The sequence below is a fragment of the Alosa sapidissima genome, chromosome 4 (assembly GCF_018492685.1).
Source record: "Alosa sapidissima isolate fAloSap1 chromosome 4, fAloSap1.pri, whole genome shotgun sequence".
NCBI classification, from domain to species: domain Eukaryota; kingdom Metazoa; phylum Chordata; class Actinopteri; order Clupeiformes; family Clupeidae; genus Alosa; species Alosa sapidissima.
The window spans coordinates 17062244-17068250 of NC_055960.1; positions in this window are offsets into that span (position 1 = coordinate 17062244).

A 6007-nucleotide genomic window follows, 5' to 3' on the forward strand; every position below is an offset into this window, starting at 1 on the left:
GCCGCACAATGAAAGCTCTGCGTTTCAAAACTGCTGGATATACAGAAACTGTGGGGTTGCCTAATTAGTTGCATTTATAGGTTGTGGCTCTGTTTTCAGACATGTGGTTCCAATCTTGGGTAAGGCGGCCTCCTCTTGCAGAGAGACCTTCCCCACCACCACTTAGAAGCAGGGTAGCCTTAGGTCACTGAAACAAAACACAGAAATCCAGATCTGCTACCCACTTTCTGTCTGTGTTCTTTTGTCTTCTCATTAGTAAATAAATGTGCCTTCCTCATTACAATCCAGTGGCCAAATGAATCTTAGCCAAGTGAAAGCATACATGCTTTTCATGAGCTATGGTATAGATTCTTCTAGAAATAGCTTGCAACTCTTTGACCACCAAGACCATTTTCAATCACTTACCCTTGCCAGAGTACTAAAGGAGAACTCTCCTTTTCACACCTCGAGGTCACCGAGTACTGTCGGTACAAAAAAAAAGAAAACAATCGGTTTAACCTAGCTCAGGTTTGCTGCAGCCAGCAGCTAAATTAGCCAGGCAGCTACAGCACTACCCTCTGGGGGCATGTTTGTGAGCCCCCATGTTTATGCCCCCAGAGTGTAGTGCTGTAGCTGCCTAGCTGCCTCAGCTACTTTTTTCATAATGATAGTAGGCTACTCTGTGAAACGGAGATTTAAGTGAAAAATCAAAGATTCACCTTTTTTATATTCTTTGCATGTTAACATGATAATGCCATTTTAGAATGGAATGTGTAACAAGCTCTTTACCACAGATGTGCATGCATTTGTCAAGTATTGTTTAAGACAAATGTGATCTATAATTGTTTTACAGAACTATACAGCTATATAACACTATTACAGCACTAACATCCCTAACACATCAATGAGAGCAGGTTTAGAGACTTCCATGGAAACCACAGGCATTTTGTCATACTGTGAAGATTTCATCATACGTATTTGGTAATATGATTTGCAATATGATTCAATATTAACTTTGAATATGACCATGGCGTGAAATTCTAATGTCACTCAGCAAACGTAGGATGACATCAGAAAAATGTGCAGTAGGTGGGTGCAGTGGGTTCAAATTCATTGATGGTTTGATCTTGTGAAGGGTACAGTCCTGTCATTCCCACCTGCCATCCAGGATAGAAAGTATCATCCAGCCCTACATAAATGTAAGCAAAGCATTCACAGCACCACATTTCCAACTATATTGCCAAAAGACACAAGTCAGTATGTTAACAATCTCTGGTTAAGTAAGCACAATCTCGAAATTCTCCCTTTTGTATGTTTTAAACATACTGGGCACCCATTTGCTTTAACAGTTAATTGCAGCTGACGTTAAAAGGGCACATTACAGTCAACTTGGACTGTCTTCTTTCCACTGTGGTCCATGTTTTCACACGCACCCCATTGCACCAAGCAGTGGCAACATTTACTGGAAATGCTGCAGCCCCTAAAACTCTCCCGTTAACTGAGTTTATAAAACATGTCGTTACCACAGGCCCATGAGCAGCCCTGCTGGCACCGCAGAGAAGATTGCACAGAGGAGCAGGTAGCCTGGCGTGATTTTGGACTGCAGAGAAGTCGTCGACTGGGTTCAGGATATCCGATTCAGGCGCACACACACACACACACACAAGCAAATGCACACACACACACACATGCAATTATTGATCCATGATTCATGAGATCTCGTCTCATGAATATTTTTAGTGATATGAGTTAAATAGCAATTACATACAAAATGCATCATTCCAAGTGGGATTGTTTCCAGCAGGGGATAGTATGCATCTATGGTGCCCATCACACTTACAATTTCATGTATTTTCTTCTATGGCCTTTCTTCCTGTTTGGAATTATGATTGAACTCATCACCTAAAGATGAATGTCTCACAGAATTCTCCACAGAGTTGCTTTGATTTAAATTCACCATTTCTTTAAGAGGCTTTTCACCATTCATGTCTTTCATTGTGCTAAGCCTCCATAATTACAAAAGCTGGAAGCACAACAAAGCCAACGTAGAGAGTGGGGGGTTGGGGGGGGGCAAGCATGACTCTCAATTCCCTCCATGTTGAGATTCACACAAGCGAGCTCTGCACAGAGTACAAAACGCCGACCTTCTTGAGGCACAAACCACGAGAGAAATGGACCATGAAGGGCATCTAGGGAACAAAAGCAGCGGCTGACGATAATAACATCCCATGAATATCTCCAGTTTTTTAATTGTTCACAAATGCTGCCGTGGAATAGCAGGGTGGTGGTATTCACTGCAGTGCTCCACCACTGAGTTAATGACCCCCGAGTCTTGCATCTGACCACATAAAGGACAATGATGCATTTATACGAGGCTGCATGAAGGATCCCGTCCCATGATTGGACAGCAGGCTGAGAAAAAGAGCTTGCCGCCGCTGCGGGGGCAGCAAGAAAAGGGCATCAAATCAAAATGCCTTTGTTTTATGGCTTTTATTTACATTTTTGCCCCAAATCTTGCTGTGAGGTGAAACTATAAAGCTGTCTGAGGTATTTCTTTGCGTCTCTCTAGGGAGAGGGTGGGCGTAAGTGCTACATTTGGTCGGCGCGCATTAGAATGTGCCAGTTTTGGCCTTGCCATTTGGGGTGTTGATCAGGTCTATCAGCTGCAGAACTGAATGTGCTCGTTGGTGCACAATGGGTCAGGAACTCTGCAACAAAAGCCCATTACCACCACACATTCCACTTCAACAGTATTCAGTTCACACTGTGTACAAGGCTACAAGAACATATGCTGGAAAACCTGAGTAAAGAGTAAAGAAGGAGGTAATTTTGTCATCTCAAAGAAATAATTTGTTTCTTTCACTGAAATTATCCCACAGTCCCCTACACTGAAGAGTAAAAAATACTAGCCATCCATATACTGAGTAGCCTATGTGCCAATTATGTGCGTTTGGGGATGAACAGACACAAAATGGATTTTATGAATAACTTGATGTAAGTGGTACAGCATCCCCCTTAATTCCATGTTGTTACAACATGTAACTGCAATAGTTGTTACAATATGCCACTACGGTTAAGGTTAGCATGAGGCTTTGGATTATCTTTAGTCATGACCAACACTACTGCATGTATTGCCTGACTAGTAGACTATAAACCCTTAATCCTTCCCTTAACCCTATAAGTACTCTGTAAGTACAAGCAAGGCTGCTTAAATGTGTGAATGAGAACTTTCTTTCCATTTCACCTGCCAAAACACACTCCACCCTGTGATGGCTGTCAGTTTACTATATTCACACATAACATTTTGCCTGTCAAGCAACCATGTGCATTTAAAAGCGCTCAAGTGGTGTCAAACGTCCTGCAGGCACTGATTCCAGTGGAGCTTGGGTGATGGTGAGTGTGTGTGTGTGTGTGTGTGTGGGGGGGGGTAGCCCAGTGGGGGCTAAAGATGGGTCTGGTCTCTGAAAGGTGAAGCATTAGTGTCTTGTTGCAGCCTCAGCGCTCCTTTTATAAGAGGCCCATAGCCTGTCAGTCAGGTACCGCTGCCTCCTGTTTGATCTCGCCTCCGCGCGGATTCCGCTCGGGCGTTTTTTTTTTCTTTCTCTCAAGCACTCGCCCAAGCCTGTGGAGCCTTCGGAAGCCATCTCGGAGTGGGAGAGCACGGGCCGGACTGGGCTGGGGGTTAGAGGGGGACCAACTGACACTCTTTGAAGAAAGCGAGGGAGAGCGTGTCAGAACGCTGGAAGGCGTTCTTAAATGGGCTGAAAAGTGGAAGAAGGAACTTAGATTGCATCAAGAAAAAGATTTATTACCAGTGAGAGAGACAGAGACAAGCAAAATAGAGACAGAGAGAGAGAGAGATGGAAAGTGAGTAAGGGAAAGGATGAGATATTTAGAGAGATTGAGTGTGTCAGAGAGAGAGAAGTAGAACAGCGCTGTCAAGGTCCGGAATCAGTCATTGTGTCCCTGTGAGATTGAGTCCAGGGCTGATCGTGATCCTCACAGATCCTCCACATCAATCACGCCAGTGCACAAAACAAAGTAACTTTGATTAAAAAATCTGATTTTCTTCTCGGTTTCCTTTGACCTCAGATCACTTCAAAGGGAAGAACTTTTAGAAGTTTCTAGAATTTTTCGCTCAACTCATGCCAGGGTTCAAACGGTTTACGGAGTGAATTTTTGATAAATTCTATGTCAAGAATCCACACCCCTCTTCCATTTCCCTGGCTGTCTTGGTCTGCCTCAACTCTTTAGAAGGCAGCGGAAACCCTTTTTCTTGGCATTGCCCATTATGAATAAAAGCGTTGATGGTTTAATGTCCCTCTTATGAGAACAGCTCAATTGGGATGAAAAAGCCATTTCCGTTGAGGGCCAAGCTTTTCTCTTCCTGTCATTTTCACACACACAGCTGAATGATGGATTGGACGATGGCTTGAATGTGTGCAGCGAGGTCAGTGAGGGTGAAACCATCTTGAAATTGCGTCGGGGAATCCATCCATCTGTCCTGAAATGTGTTCTCGGGAGACTGGAGCTCAGCAGAAGCAAAAAAAAAAGACATGCCAAAGAGCGGCCGTCCACCGCAGCCATGCGGGCCAGTTGTGGTCTTCCAGCAGGAGGCACAGAGGGTCTGACAGCAGAGACTGATTTTGATTGAGATGTCTTTGTGAAGACACTCATTTGTGGTCTATAAAATGTGTGTCTTAACCCAAAAATATCATAACCGTGAGTCTGTGACTATTTGATACTTTGAAGGACATCATACAGAGATTTGCTTCTCATGCACATCCTTACAAAGTTTAACAAAGTTCAGAATAACTATAAACCTGAAAAGCTTATTTCCATTGTTCCAAGGGTTTGAATGCAGTCTATTTGTCAGGTAACTACATATTATATTTCTGTGAGTTTTTTGACATGTAAGTTACATCTTGGCATATGCTTGCGAAAGGGATGTAATAGTGTGTGAATGTTAGCAGGTTGGTTTAAAAAGTTCAGAACAATGCTAGACACCTAAGATCTGTTGCAAGAAAGCAGAAGCAACCCTGAATGACATTTCAGATAATTTTAGATGGATTATGTGTTCCTGGGAACTCAAATGTGTCATGGGAAGAATCCTAAACCAGACATATCTCTTTAGTCTTGGAGGCTCTTAGGATACTTTGGTCAAACTCATTTAATGACCCATTTTCTTTTTTGGACAAACTGTTCATTATGTTGACAGTTAGAAATAAAAATAGATCTCGCATCACTTGCAGGTGGCCAGACTGGGATTGGTTGACAGGTTGTTGAAATGGGTTAGAGTTTGGCAGGAGGTACAGTGACAATTTCTGTTGAGCATTTGTTAAATACTTGTTCTGTATGGTACAAAATCTAAATATAAGAACAGTACGTGTAAGATCAGCATTTTATTTCTAATGGATGATTTCCAGTGTTACTACAGTGTCAAGTCCCATCAATTGTATTTATCATGATAGGCTTCATTGTGTCTGGCTTAGTAGCAAGTGACACACACTTCCATGGCATTTGATATGATATTTAATATGAGAGCTGTCATGGCAGACACTGATGGTGCTAATATAATGTAACTGATATGCTACTCGTCTGCTATTAGACTCTCTCACTGCCATGTCATCTCTGGCAGAATCATGATATCTGATGACAGGGTGGGTCATACATGAAATGTTTTTGACAAGGCTGTGTCAGTCTTATGATTGATGGCTCTGAAGCCCAATAAAATTCCACTGAGTTGAATTTCATGAGCTGAGAAAAGTGTGATAATAGCTTACAAAGAAACAGAGAAATTGGTTCTAAACATTCTGTAGAACTTTGCACAGCAACATGCATTTTGTATGCTTTTGAGAACTTCAAGTGGCCTCCATGATCCAAAAATGGATGTTATTCTTCATAATAAGGAGAATAAGATGGACAACACAGCATTTTTTGCCTGGAGGAGTCTTCTCAAACCTCTAAATGCTCCTCAAAATGGACATACAATACAGATAAACGCTTGCAGTAAATAAAGCAACCACAA